Raw genomic sequence first — 15766 nt, forward strand, 5'->3', positions numbered from 1 at the left:
GAGTTATGAGTTTGAGCCCCACGTTGAGGGTAGAGTTTACTTAAAAAAAAAGAGGGCTGCTAAATAAGCCTCTAGGATTGTTTTGTTTTGTTTAAATGCTGGATATCAGGCTCTAACAAGAGATCAGGTTTGATTCCTCCTATTGGCAGATAAAAAGAGAATAGGGTATGTAACTATACCTCTAGCGTAAGGTATCAGCATTTTAAGAAATTAAGTCATATAAGTACCTTAAGAAATTATGGTTTTTATCTCATACAAATAAACACCCCTTCTTCCTCTTTATTGCTACACCATAGACTTCCAGCATCATTTATTCTCAAGACCCCTCTTTGGAGATAGGGACCTGAGAACACACTGATTATAAAGAAGCGTTAATTGAAAAGCATTTCCTGTGATTAGGGGTATAAAGCTGTTTCTCTGTTACTAAAGACTATCTACTAAATACCATAAAATAAAAATTTTAAACAGAAGAACCCTTCCTTCCACAATCTTAGGCTCACATCCTGCAAAGATGAGCACTTGGTACCACAGACTGGCTACTGCCCCTCTATGCGCGTTAGCTGAACGCGCTGCGAACGTTCGGCCTCGCTACCCTCGCTTGACTGGCCTCGCATTCTTCCATTTATTTTGCGTTCTGGGCAGCACGGAACTTTTGGCAGAGTTTTGGACCACAGTGGCCGAGGAATTAAAAAGGGATATGCGCGAGAAATACTTCTTAATCGGCTGCCAAAATAAAAGCAAACAAAAGGAAAACGGTCATGCTAGGTATTAAAATGCAAGCTTTACCGGGGCTTGAAATCCTGCCAAGGAACAGAGAAATCGGTGGGCAATCGGTTAGGAATAGGTGGGAAGTGCTTTGACGTGAAGAAAAACACCATTATCAGGACTTGCTGACAGTCGACAAACAGCAGAGGGGAGAAGCCATTGCCTGAGGCCCGTTCTGACTTGAAGGGATTTGAAGAGAATCGAAGCTGGGGATAGGTCTCCAAGGAATTCTGCTAAAAGCAATGGTTATTTTCACCTGGACCAACAGCATCAGTCTTACTTAGAACTTAAAACCATTAACTCTTGGCCTCGCTTTCCCTACCAAATTAGCAAGGCGATTCTAATGCCCGCTGGTTTAGGAACCACGGAGTTAGGTTTCAGCTGGGCTCTCATTTCCATGCTGCGTCCGGGGGCATATGTGCGCGTCGATGTTTAGAATTTTGGTTCGGAATAGAAACCTTTACATTTTTCTTATTTTAAGCCGGGGATGTTAGTGGAGGAACAATAAACACAAAGTGGAGTCGCTAAGTTACAATAAGTAATCTAAAATGATAGAAAAAGGCGAAAATAGGCAAATACTTTTTTGTTTTTATATTATTTTCCTTAACAGGCAAGTGTGAGTCACCTGAAATTCTCTTGACTTAAACATCATATTTGTTTTGATTTGGGAGGAACCTTAGGAACCTCTGTTACCACTTTCTGGTTTTACAGATGAGGAAGCCGATGGGGTAAGGACATACCGACAAGCCCACGTTAATTGGAAATTCACCATCCTAATTCTAAGCAGAGGGATTACAGGTAAAAGTTTAAATTCAGTGGCTATTCTTGATTGCGAGGGAAAAATAAAACGTTTATGCACGTTTTGTAAAATTAAATGGGTCGTTTAACTGTCCTCCCCATCTCCTGGCTGCTACCCGCGGCTGGTGGCTAAGACTCGGATCAAGAGAGGAACACATCTCTCTCAGGAGGCCAAGGCTCAGCGGAGCAGACCATGGCCCCAGCTGCAAGGCTGCCTTTGCCAGAGGAATGAAAGAGTCTTTTCACTCCCTGCTTCTTTGTGCCCCCATGCCAGGCCCAGCACCAGCAGTGGCCCCGCCTTCCTTCTGCGAATGCATGCTTCAATTCTAGAGGGAAATCGTAGGCGACTTGCCCAGGGAGGATTGCTCGTGAGTAAAGGAATAAACTTTATGATAATTACTAATCACTATTATTTTACTTATGCACTGTATCCCTCCTTTGAGAAGGCATTTAAGGGACCACTTTGTTGTTTAAGGGCTGGATGTCTGTCCCATCCTCTACCAGGCCTCAACATCCTCAGAAGGCAAGGGGATAGAGTCAGCCCTGGCTCCATGTCTCAGTGCTTCCTGCAGTGCTGGGTTGTTTGCCTTGCACACACTAAGGGCTCTGTGGATATCTGACGAATTACTGAATGAGTGTGAGAGAGGAAAGCGGGAAACCGGCAATGGAAAGCAGAGGGGAAATTTCCCATTTGCCAGACGAGAGGGACAATTCCTGAGAACTGAATCCTTTGGTTTTTGCTTTACCTTTAGGAGTAAAGATAGTAAGAGGACACAAAGTTGTGTTAGGGTCACCTTGAAGTCAAGCATGGCAACCCAGATCCTTATGTATTTCCAAGTCTGGGAAAAGAGTATTTTCTAAGAGGGTAATGCCTTGGTTGGGAAACATTCCAAACCAGAGTCCAGGCAGTCTTCACAACTGGGATAAGTTATGTTTCCAAATGAAAATGAAAACCCAGAGTTAACCCAAAAAAGCAATGGTGAAATCATACCGAGATTTGGAGACAAATTGATATCTGTCATTTAACTCAGGTATCTGCTAATACTGTGATATCAGTTATCCTGAGGAGTATCAAACTAGAATGTCAGATAAACTCTCCATCGCAATACTCCTAATAATTCTATTTTTTTTCCTACTACAGCTTCTGCACTAGATTTTAAGTGACTAAATGAATTAATGTTTTTTTTTATTCTGTCTGAGCCTTTTGCTATTTAAAGTCTTAATAAACAGTGACATGAACAAGATGTTGACACTTGGAAGAAAAAAAGATGGGACAATGACCTTGGTGGCAAATCAATAGCTGATTTAGTTTAGAGAAAAATGGAAGTATTTGAAGAAAAAACCCTGCAATTTGTTTTTTTGAAACATTATATTTATGCTCAAGAAACTTATGGTTTGATACATTAAGGTTTTAAATTTTCACTTTAGTAAAAATTGATTGGAAAATATAAAACAAACATCTAAATATGTAGATAGCTTGACTTCTCTAAATATTGAATTTGACACACACAGTAACAAACTGAATAAGTTGACAAGATGTTTTAGGTTCTAACACCTTAGCTTGCAACTCTATTAGGAAAGGCATAGAAATGACGTATTAGAAATAACTTCCCTATTGGCAATTTTTTTAAAGTTAGGAGGAATAAAAACATCTTGGCTGGGAATCATGGAGATTGTGGGGAAGTCATATTGTAGTTCAGTGATTGATAAATATGACCTGAATGCTGAAATTCTCTCTGTTTTGTTTTGGATGACCCTTCTTCCTCAAAAGCTTTCTGGATCGGTTTTTGTTTATTTGGAAGCTCATGTGAGCCCCGTGAGGGGAGAGGACATGACTGTGTGGTTAATTCCTGCATCCCCAGCAGCTAATGAAGTTCCTGACTCATGTGGGTAAAATGGAAGGGAGATAGGAAGCAACCAAACAGTATTTTTTTGTTGACATGTTTAAAATATCTTTTTTTTTTTTTTTTTTTTTTTTTTTAGATTTTATTTATTTATTTGCGAGGGAGAGAATGAGAGACAGAGAGCATGAGAGGGAGGAGGGTCAGAGGGAGAAGCAGACCCCCTGCTGAGCAGGGAACCCGATGTGGGACTCAATCCCGGGACTCCAGGATCATGACCTGAGCCGAAGGCAGTCGCTTAACCAACTGAGCCACCCAGGTGCCCGACATGTCTAAAATATCTTAAACTGACCATTTCCTTGAAAGAAAAACAATGAGCTTTAAAATTTTGTAGCCATGATCATTTTAGAGTTTATGAATAGTCATATACATGCCTTGAATCCTTTTCTTGTTTGTAATATTTAGACTTTAAGCATGTTGCAGCAAGAACAGGGAGTGCACAAATAAATTATGGACTGTAAATTTGTTGAGGTAAATGCTTATTCATACTTATTCAGAGAATGTATTATTTTTTAAAGCTTAATAAAAGTAATTTTAATATATGTGTCTATTGTTATGTTTGAACCAAAAATTCTTTAGGTTGAGCCTAATACGATCACACTGGTAAGTGAGAAGGTGTCACCAGGGAAGCAGAAGTTCTGCTTCTCCTTTGCCTCTGTAACTAACAAGGCTGACAAAACACGGACATCTACCTCCCCATTTGTTCTCAGATGCCCTGCTCTAAGAGGAGCTCAAATTACACTATTTTAAAACCACAAAAAAAGTGCACATAGGCTTCCAGCCTTTTATAATTAATATATTTTCAGAACTCAGCTGTGCTCAAAATTTCAGCTGGAAACTGAGGATCAGAAATGGTGTCAGTGCTTCGTACATAACAGATACTCAGATATTTGACTGTTTTTTTGAAATTGCTGAACCAGAATTCCTATCCAGGCAGGAAGATGGAAAGGTGAGAGAAATATAAGATTCGCTTCAAAATAATGAGGAAGTCCAGAGACTTCAAGGGAGGTATCCGAGGCAAGGGTGGTCGTGGTGGCGCCGGTGGGGCTGATGGTGGGGAGAGGAGTGGGATCATTTTGGTGGAGGGAGAGGACGAGTTTCCTCTTGAGGGCAGTTGTGGCATTTGAGATAGATCTAGAAAGCAGAGTGTGTAGAAAGCATAGTTTGTTCTGGAACTTGACGTTGGTCAAGTTAAGTATGCAAACTTTCCGTGCCTCAGTTGTCTCATAGTAAGACAGAAGTAAGAATAGCACCTGCCTTGAGGGCGGATATGTCCTGAAACTAATGAAGGTCAGTTTTCAGGACCCATCACTTGTGCCCGTCCAGGTATTTATTTTTGTAAGTACTAATTTTGATATTTGTAATTTTATTTTATTTTACTTAATTTTCTTGTGATAAGAACACTTACCATGAGATCTAAATTCAAAAAAATGTAAGTGTGCAATACAGTGTTGTTAACTATGGCACTATGTTGCAAAGCAGATCTCTAGAACTTACTCATCTTGTGTAATTCAAACTTTATATCCATTGATGAGCAACTCCCCATCTCCCTCTGCTGCCAGCCCCTGGTAACCACCACTCTAGCCTCTGAGTCTAGGAGTTTAACTATTTCAAGTATCTCATATATGTGGAATCATGCAGTATTTGTCCTTTTGTGACCGGCTTTGTTCACTTGGCACAATGTCTTTCTTCAAGGTTCATCCATGTTGTAGCATACTGCAGGATTTCCTGACATTTGTATTTTTTCTGTTCTTTTTCTTCAAAAGGAACCCTAAAACTGTATACGTTTTAGGCTTCAGGGAACTTGGAGCCATTTCGGACAATGCTTAGGATTGCTCTCAGGATGAAATGAGCTAATTTGCACTGAGTGTGTGGTGCACAGTACCTGCCAGAGGAGTGTCAGCTCTTTTTGTTCCGTGGAGGTGAGATATGGCTGATGGATACATCTAGGATGATCCCTGGGCATTCTGGCTGGGGCTACGGGGTGCCACGCGCCCATAGACAGACTTGTTTAAAAATGAAGGAATCCTGGTTCAATTCTGAATATGTTGAAGTGTGAAGTGCAGATAAAATATTCAGTGGGTATCCAGAAATGGCCGTGAAATGGTTAGGAACAGAGCTCAAGAGAGAGGTTAGAGTTATCAATTTGGGAATTATCCAAATGCAAAAGATAGTAATGTCACAATTATGATTGAGAAGGTTCGGGGCCAGTGTGAAGAATGAGAACTGAATAGGGCTCAGGGCTGAATCCTGGGGGACACCAGACTTTAACAATCAGATTGTGGTGGTGGTTACCTGAATCTATATAATTTCATGGTCCTGTATACTCCCCTGCCCTCCAAAAAAGAGCACGTGTAAAAACTGGTGAAATCCGAGTAAGTCTTGTAGTTAACTGTACTGTGCTGGTGTAGATTTCCTGTTTTTAATACTGTATGATGGTTTTGTAAGATGTTATCCTTGGGGAAAGCTGGCTGACGGGTACATGAGACCACTATTCTTGCATCTTTTTCTGAGTTAAAGTTAAAAATAAGTTAAAAGTTAAAAAGTTAAAAGTTAAAAATAAATTAAATAATTGAAGTTAAAAGTTAAAAATAAAAACAAGGCTGTAGCATTTGGATTGGGCTGACCCAAAGCAGCCAAATAATTTAGAGTAAGATATTGTGTGCTGATATTATTTTTATGGCTCTCTTGAGCAGTGATCTAATTTCAGGCTAATTTCAGAAGAATGCAACCAACTGCACAAGCTAAAACAACTGCGACATTCCTGCTATAATTTGTCTCTGGTCCATAAGAACCCTAAATCTTTATAGGGGAAAAAATCAGGCAGAGGCAGAGAAGACTAGACAGGAAAATTCTGAGAAGGGGGTGAACCAACAGGGAGCAGCTCGGCATTTCTCTGTGGCACCAGGGATCAAAGAGAGGGAGAAATGCCTATTCAACCCAACACCTGACTTATTCCCAAGACACTCGGAAAACAAATTCTGTTTCATTCACATACTTCCACAGAAAAATTAATAAAGGAAAAATAAAATCAGCTAGATTTTGGTTGTTGCTTTGAGAAAAAATAAAACCATTAATAATCTTTAGATTTTCCTCTTCTCATAGATCCTGGGGGATGGAAGGACTATTTGAAGTGATTTGGTTCCATGCTACTCAAAATTTGGTCTGTGGATGCTGGCAACATTGGCATCCTGTGGGGGCTTGCCAGAAATATAGACTCTCAGGCCCCACCCCAGACCTACTGAAGATGAATCTGTATTTTTCAAAGTATTCAGAGGATGTGTATGCACATTAAAGAACGCAAAGCCCTGGTCTTGCCAATCCTGCGTTTCCACCACATTCATTATCACCAACAGAAATTTAATAAAGAGGACAATTATTGCCAGAAGTTGGGAAGATAACCTCACATCACCGAAAAGATCCATGGAGTAAGATACTAATTTTTAAATTCACTATGAACAATATCTCATTTAAAAAAAAATTATTGATTTATTTGTCAGAGAGAGAGTGCCCAAGCAGGAGTGAGGGGCAGAGGGAGAAGCAGACCCCCCGCTGAGCAGGGAGCCCAACTTGGGACTCCATCCCAGGACTGTGGGATCACGACCTAGGCCGGAGGAAGCCATTTAACCAACTGAGCCACCCAGAAGTCCCACAAAGATCTCATTTTTTAAAAAATCTTCCTATTCCATGTGCTGCTCTGCTTTCTTCTGCTGGCTTTGGGTTAGCAGCTGAGAGGCAGCAGGCTGAGGGGTCCTTTGCAGGTGCCAAGCAACCCCTGTGATGGCTGAGCTTGGTAGAGGGAAGGGCCCACACTTGTGGCCCCTACAGCTTCCACCTGCCAAGGCCGGGAGCTTTCTCCTCCCCGTAGTGTGGAGGCTGCCTGCGAGGGGCTGGAGCTCAGAAAGAGCCAGAGAGGAGAGAGCCAGTAGGGATCCTACATCCTGAGGTATGTCCCTCTCCAACAGCAGTGCTTCCTTCTGAGTGTGATATTGGAATGCCTGTTTTGTTCAATGACGGGCTCACTACTGGACAGGTTGTTTGACAGAGATACAGTGAATCCATTGCACTCGGTTATGACCCAGGAGATATGGGGTTAGCCAAGCCCCTCCAGGACAGGTCACCTCACTGAACCTCTGTTTCTTCTTCCATAATACATGGGTCATATTTGCCCGTGTTTGGTGTGAAGGTTGGAGTGATAATAAATGCCAGCCTAAAAGGAAGGGTCATAGGGATTGCACAACATAGTATCTGCACAAGCCCGCTGACAACTGTGTAGCATCATACAAGCATAAAATATTTTTATCATTGATACTCACGATGACAAGAGTTGATCTGAAAACCAAAGAGCAAAAATATCAACTGTAAATATATCTGCTGTAATTAGTATAGCTTGGTTATAGGAATATTGTAATATGAAAAGTAAGTAGTAGCCATAAATAGTGAAGTTTAGTGAGTTTTCAGTTTTGGCTTTCCATTAGAATAAAAAGAGGGCTTTTAAAGAATGCAGGAATTTTAAAAATAACTATGGTAGTTAATGTTCCTCGAGATTTATGAACTATGCTCTTGGTAATCTATTAGGTGGAACCACGTGAAAGTACTTGTATCCACATTTTAATATGGTTCCATCCAATATTTGCATTATGGTAAATTTGAAAAACATGGGAAATTTGCTTTCGTGATGGTTTTGGTTGAAAACGTCATGGATTCTATGATGCAGAACTTTGTTGTTGTTGTTGTTAGAGAGTTCAGAAATACCACCCTTAAAAAGACATTCTTTTAACCATTTGAGGTTCTGCTTAGCATTTTGTTCCCCAAAGTTTGAGGTAATACAGATGGCATGCATTATTCAGAAGATTGGAATAGAAACGTATATACTTTGATTTGCTTCCAGTTGGAACCAATTACCTTTTATCAGTGGTGAAATCGATACAGACAACATTACTAGGTTAATGGGCAATATCGTTACACTGAATTTTAGCTCTATGATAGTATGTCTGTGCCTAATGTAAGTATTGGAGACAGACAACAACTCTCATGACATTTCTGGGCAGAGTAATCTATCTATTACAGATTTCCAAGTTATAACTGAACTTTCAGAGCCTGCCTGGCATCTCAAAAGGTTCTTTGTTCATGGAGGTATTAAAGGACTACAGGGAATAGGAAAGTGTCACTTTGGGTTGAAGGTGGTGGCTATGTTAACACACCAATGTAAACATTCAGAACTTAAGGGAAGGGGAGGGAGGGCTGGGCGCCTGGGTGGCTCAGTCGTTAAGCATCTGCCTTCGGCTCAGGCCATGATCCCAGAGTCCTGGGATCGAGCCCCGCATCAGGCTCCCTGCTCAGCGGGAAGCCTGCTTCTCCCTCTCCCACTCCCCCTGCTTGTGTTCCCTCTCTCGCTGTGTCTCTCTCTGTCAAATAAATAAATAAAATCTTTAAAAAAAAAAAAAAAGAATGCAGCTCTTGGGGCACCTGGGTGGCTCAGTTGGTTGTGACTGCCTTCGGCTCAGGTCATGATCCTGGAGTCCCTGGATCGAGTCCCGCATCCGGCTCCCTGCTCGGCGGGGAGTCTGCTTCTCCCTCTGACCCTCCCCCCTCTCATGTGCTCTCTCTCTCTCAGTCTCTCTGTCTCAAATAAATAAATAAAATCTTAAAAAAAAAATATTAACAGCATTAAAAACAGATGGAGTAAGACTTAGGCAAAAGTAGGGGGCGGGGCGTCTGGGTGGCTCAGTCGTTAAGTGTCTTGCCATCGGCTCAGGTCATGATCCCAGGGTCCTTGGATCGAGCCCCGCATCAGGCTCCCTGCATCAGGGTCCCTGATCCGGGGAAAGTCTGCTTCTCCCTCCCCCACTCCCCCTGCTTGTGTTCCCTATCTCGCTGTGTCTCTCTCTGTCAAATAAGTAAATAAAATCTTCTTTAAAAAAGAAAAAAGGGTAGGGGAGGGAGCGGGGGCTAAAAAAAATTCTTACCACCTTATGCAAAAAACTTTTAGTTGACAGTTCATAAGTTGAACTCGCTTGCCTCTCTGGAGCAACACACTTCTTCAGAGATCTTCACAGATCTGTGAAACAGAGAGAGTAATACCCATAGGGTGTTTCTGAGAGTAAAATGAGGTAAAATGGACACAAAGTGCCCCAGCATAATGCTCGGGACCTGGGAGATACTAAACAATTGTTAGTTTGTACATATGTACAATCACCTCCAGTGTCTCTCCATCTCAGTAAATAGCATCTAGAGGCATGTCCAGTTGCTTAACCCCAAATCTGAAAGACACCCTCACATCCTCCTCTCTCTCCACCTCCCCTCCCCGCTCCCAAACTTCAGGGAACCTATTAGGATAGCTCTAGGACTAACCATTCTGGGCTGCAGATTCGGTCTTACATGTTATTTTATTGGCAGTGGAGGAATTTTCTCCAAAGATAAAACATTTAAATACCAGTAGAAATATATACGCATATATCATTTTAAAATCACCCAAGTGATTGCAAAGTAAAATAGCTACCATTTATTCAGCATCTGCTATGTTCAAAGTGTATTTTTGAAATTTAACAACCTCTTAAATAGTACTTACAATGTGCCAGGCACATTTGATTTAATGGAAACAATTTTTATCCTAAGCATTTTAACACGGACTGATTCATGAAATAGTTATTATCATGACCTTGTTTTACCGTGAGGAAACGGTGGCACAGATAGGTAAAGTAAATTTGCCCAAGATCACGAAGGCGATCAGTGGCAGATTGAGAATTTGGCAGCTGGTTTTAAGGTCTGTGCTCTTGACCACTCTAATCGGCTGCCTTTTGTGAGGTACAGAGCACTGCATACGTTATCTTATTTAATCCCCAGTGTCATCTTATGAAGTAGCTCTTGTTACCTGAATTATACAAAAGAGAGAACTGAAGCACTGAGAGGAAATTGCCCAAATTTATGTAGGCAGTAGGTAAGACTGCTAGGATTCAAACACAAATTCATTTGATAGTCCATGATTCTAGTATATATTTATTTTTAGAGCCAAATCAAAGAAACCAGCAAATTTGTAGTCTTGGCAAAATTTTCTCTGTCCTCGGATGTTTCAGATTCTTCCAAAGTATGTTACCTTTTGGGAACTGGATAACCAACCTTAAGATACTGTGTTACAGTAGAAAAACGCAAAGGTTTTAAAGCCAAAAACTCCAGTTTAAATTATAGTTCTACCACTTACCATTTGTGAGATTTTGATCATGTTACTTAGTGTTAACAAACTTCATTCTGTATGGTTTGGAGTGAGGGGGAATTCAAAGATAATATATGGAAACTATTCATACTGAGCATACAGTAATAGTTATTCAACAAAACATTAATTTTGACAAAATAGCGATTCTGAAAACAATCTTTGGGAATCTTGGCTTTGTTAGGTGTTTGCTGTATTGTTTGGAATATATTAAACTTCCTGAGCTTCCATTTCTTCATCTGACGATAGCCTCTTTATTGGTTTATTGGGGGCTGAAATAAAATGAGGGAGGTAAAATGACTAGTCAAGGACCTTTCACACAGTTGGGCTTCAAAAAATTGATACTACTATGACCCCAAATTTGACTTTTCAGAAAATTTAATGGAAACTGTTTTCATCTGAAAGAGTTAAATTCCAAAGTCCTTAGTTAATATATCCTGATGGAGTAATTTATAGACTCTGAGAGTAGGCTTAATACATATGTAGTTTCTGTGGGCTGTTGAAAACTGGGTATTGTTAGCATTTTGATTTCTATCACTTCGGTAGTGCATAGGAAGCACCCCACTGTTACAAGCAAGGCTTGCGACTAAATACAGTTCAGTGATGCTTAGCTATGCTGTGATCTGACACCATAGGAACTTGTCTATATGTAAATTAAAGAATTTTTTTGGATGACAGAACTGATTCTTTTAAAAAGAAACAAGTATTTTCAAGTTCCACCTCTGTCCTGAATGTGATTTTTTAATAGCCAATAACCTCTTTGTTGGTAATAACAATACCAATTGTTCCAAACAGACTGAGCCTATAGAAAAAAATAAATTCAAATTTATTTGATTTCTCATCTTCATATGGCACCAAGTCTTTGCAGCTATATTAGGTGGACGAGTGTTTTTTAAAGTTTGTGTTGCTGTAGGAAGAGAGACTTTATTTTTAAAGAAACAGCTTCAATTAGAAATCCAAACTGACCAAAAAAAAAGACTAAGAAACATAAACTGTTCAGAAAATAAATATGATTGAATGATGAAGAATTTCTGGAAAGAATTGCTTGAAAAGTTTTAACTATGAAAATGTAACCGTTGGTATATTTTTATAAAGTGTTACAAAATTAGCAGGCTTTTGTTTTTCTTTCTTTTTTAATTTCATGAACATCTTTGCTTATGAACTCTATATGAACTTATGCATTCAAATCTGTGTTTTGTTGAGTATTGTGTTCCTGGTTATCTGCTATAACATCAGTTTATTTGGGCAGTCAGGCTGGGATGGGCCAGCTCCAAGAACTGAGAGTGCTGAAGAAGGGATTTCTAGACCTAGATCTTTCCACTGAAATTGCCTGGATATTGCCAGAAAAGTATTAGCTGTTCTGCAATGGGAATCCCTCCAACACAATCAGGATATCCAATAATGAATTCCTAGTGTTCGGTGGATTTTACCAGCAAGTCATCACACATTTTTCTTCTTAGCTTCCCTAATAAGTGACATACTGAAGAGGGGAAGGGGCTAGTGTCTAACTAGTTACCACAGCCAGCCAGCCCTAAAGATACCTTCTTAAGAGTCTTTATTCTTATAACCCCTAATTACATGGAACTTGAAAAACCTTTATAAGTCTACATGGGATAATTAAATATAACCACCATTTTAATAATGTTGAAGATGTAACCACTTTGGTGTTTTATCAAGGGGTTCCTTGACATTCCACTTACAGGTTTCTTCTATAAAAAGACAAGCAGAGTTTAAACAGAAGTTCAAACTTCAGGTGTATTCTTGGTGATCTCTGACTGAGGCATTTATATTTTCTTTGAGCTCCATTTTTACCTCTTGTAGAAAATCTGATGCTGTCTTCGAGATGTCCAAAAATTCCCAAGGGTTTTACAGTCTCAAGGACACCTCTGAGTCTAGGCTTTTACTTTCCCTAATTCAGTTCATGGATTCTCTCAGCATTATTCATATATTTGTCTTGTTCTGGACCATGTAAACAAAATGGGTATTGAGCCTCTTTTCTAAATTTCTCACCAAAACAAAAACAGAACACAAAGAATTTTTTGAAAACTACACTGAAGGATTCAGGAAACTTAGGCTTCTTACATCACAATAGCAAAAACAACTTCAAATGCAGAATCATACAACTTTTTTCTTCTGAGCCCTTTGTCAATCTACCATGTTGCTTTTCCTACCTTCTCAGTTTTCACTGCCCCGCATTCCCCACTCCACCTGCTGCCAGTCTGCTCACTTCTAATGTACTATTACAAAATGCTGTAAGTGTTCATTGCTATGAACATTTCTGTCAAGTATACCTGGACACTTTGTATATGTGTACCAGTATTTGTATTGTTTGTATTATATGTATTATAGGTGTTCTATTTCCAGAATAAGGCAGGATTCAGCACCAATTCTATCTCAATTTTAACATTTATCGATGAGAAAGCTGAGAAACTCTATTCACCTAAACTAAATAAAGAGAAGTGGAAGGAATTTTATAACAGCAGCATCACTTGATTTTTTTGAACCAAGAGATATGAAAACATGTACACAACTTCACCTCTGATAGAAATTGCAGGTCATAAAGTAAGTCTACATATAACTTTTTAAGAAACAGTCAAATTGATTACCAAAATATGGCTGCATCATTTTACATTGTACCAGTAATACATGAGGGTTTGAATTTCTCCAAATCCTTGTCAACACTTGTTAGTATCTATCTTTTTTTATTACAGATATGCTAGTGGGTAAATAATGACATATTGTGTTTTTTATTTCCATTTTTCTAAAGACTAATTACATTGAACATATTTTCATATGCTTTCTGGCCATTTGTAGATCTTTGGAGAAATGTCTATTCAAATCCTTTGCCCATTTTAAAATTATATTACATACCTTTTTAGTTATTAAGTTATAATAGTTCTTTATATATTCTAAATACAAGTCAGATATAATAATTTGCAAATAATTTCTCATAGTCTGTGGGTTGTATTTTCAATTTCTTGATGGTGTCTTTTGAAGAGCAAAAGGTTTTAATTTTGATGATGTACAATTTACCAAATTTTATTGCTTATATTTTGGGGGTGATAACTAAGAAATCATTGCTTCACCCAAGTTTATGAAGATTTACTCATGTTTTCTTCTAAGGGTTTTATAGTTTTAGTTCTTACAGTTAAGTCTTTGATCCATTTTGTGTTAATTTTTTAGTATGTTATGAGATAAGGGTCCAAATTCACCTTTCTTGAATGAATATCCAATTGTTCCATTTGTTGAAAAGCATATTTCTTTCCCATCAGATTTTCTTGGCACTTTTGTTGAAAACCAGTTAACTGTAAAGGGGCTTATTTATGGGTTCTTAATTCTGTTCCATTTTCAATTCTATCCTACGTATGTTTGTCCTTATGCTAGTACCAAACTGAATTGATTACTGAAGCTCTGTAGTAAAATTTTTATATCATAAAGTGTGGGGGGAACTAAGATGGTGGCATAGTGGGAAGACCCTAGGCTTACCTTGTCCCTCAAACATAGCTAGATAACTATCAAATCATTCTGAATACCCAAGAAATTGACCTGCGGACTGACAAACTGCACAACTAGAAGGAAAGAAGAGGCCATATTGAGGAAGGTAGGAAGTGTGGAGATGGGCTTTAGGGGAGAAATGGATCATGGGTGCTGCAGAGGGGAGGGAGCCCTGGTTGCAGAAACAGGCAAGACAGAGTGGAGCACACAGGGATATGCACAAGGGGAACACCTCCCCAAAGCCATTGGCTGGGTAAACAAGAGGGGCTGATTTTCATGAGTTTTTGCAACCAGTGGGGCTCAAAAACTGGAGTTTTAGAAGTCCACAGGCTTGGCTGGGATAGAGTCCTGACGGCAGTCCCCTACTCCAGGAGAGAAGGCATGCAAGCAATCCTGGGGTGGATGGCACAATCTGAGCATCACCAAAGGCTCATGGGGAGAGACTGTTCATTCTTCTTAGAGTGCATCTGTGAGAGGTGACATTTGCAGTGTTCCCTCTCAGGTGACAAAAGATCCAGTGGACACCATTTCCCGCCCCCACCCCTCAGCATAGGACAGAGATACCTGCTGAGGGTGGCTAACCCAAATACTGGAGCTTTAGCCTGCTTTGCTCCAAATTCCACACCTCTGTGTTCTAGTGTGATTGCCCTTCTCAGTCAAACTTGCATCAGTCCCAGCATGGCAAGACCTTCCCCTGAAAGACCAGTGCAGGTTCCCAGCTCACCAGGTCCTTAAAGTTTGGAGTTTTTAAAAGTCAGCAGATTTGGCTGGGATAGAGCCCAAAGTGCAATGCATTGCTCCAGGCGGGCAAGCACCCTGGAGACAGACAGCATGAAAACAGCAATCTGAAAAATGCCTGGGATGCACTAGAGAAATTATTCGCTCTTCTGGGAGTGCTTCTCTAAGAGCAGCAAGCATTGAGTCCCCTCTCTGGGGACAAAGAAACTGTCTGGTGTCATTTCCCTTCCCCACCCCTCAGCATAAACCAACTTCACTAAACAGCACAGTGCCAACGCTGGCTGCCTAACCTGCTTACACCAAGTCCCACCTCCTTGCACTCTGCTGGTACTGCTTTTCTTGGGCAGGTGTGCCTAAGGACCAGCACAGCAGGCCCTTTCCCCAGAAGACCAGCACAAAATCCTGAACGCACCATGTCTACCAACCACAAAGTTCTACAGGCTTCAGTTCTAGAAGTAGCATCAGGTTTCATTTAACGAGCAGACCACAGCACACCTAGTTAAAACTCACCTCACTCTGGCCAAGGTCCAAACACTGCCCACTGCGGGCAAGGAGAACCTCTGCAGATGACTGACCTGAGGGAAAGAGCAGCCAAAACATAGCAGCAGAGTATAAACAGCACAGACCAGAGACACTCCTTGGAGCACCAGGCCCTGGACACTATATGGCCTCCCCTTTGTAAGGCCATTACTCTCAGGAACAGGAGATATAACTTTTCTAATGCATAGAAGAAGACAGAGACCTAGACAAAATGCCAAGACAGAGGAATTCATTCCAAAAGAAAGAACAAGGTCACAGGCAGAGATCTAATGGAAACAGATATAAGTAATATGCCTGATGGAGAATTTAAAGCAACAAT

At 40.2% G+C, this 15766-nt stretch overlaps 1 long non-coding RNA gene across 7 annotated transcripts in view; it reads right to left on the bottom strand.

Moving 5' to 3' along the window:
* LOC123838593 (uncharacterized) overlaps positions 1–15766 on the bottom strand; it is a 61967-nt gene that overhangs the window by 38717 nt on the left and 7484 nt on the right. For all 7 annotated transcript variants that reach the window (XR_010410036.1, XR_010410033.1, XR_010410038.1 and 4 more), the window contains exon 2: positions 9437–9525. This is a non-coding gene — a long non-coding RNA (uncharacterized LOC123838593). The remainder of the gene's footprint in view (positions 1–9436; positions 9526–15766) is intronic.

Source organism: Mirounga angustirostris, unplaced genomic scaffold (assembly GCF_029215605.1).
Source record: "Mirounga angustirostris isolate CCGP_5_RB_7025 unplaced genomic scaffold, mMirAng1.0.hap1 SCAF_3, whole genome shotgun sequence".
Classification (NCBI taxonomy): Eukaryota; Metazoa; Chordata; class Mammalia; order Carnivora; family Phocidae; genus Mirounga; species Mirounga angustirostris.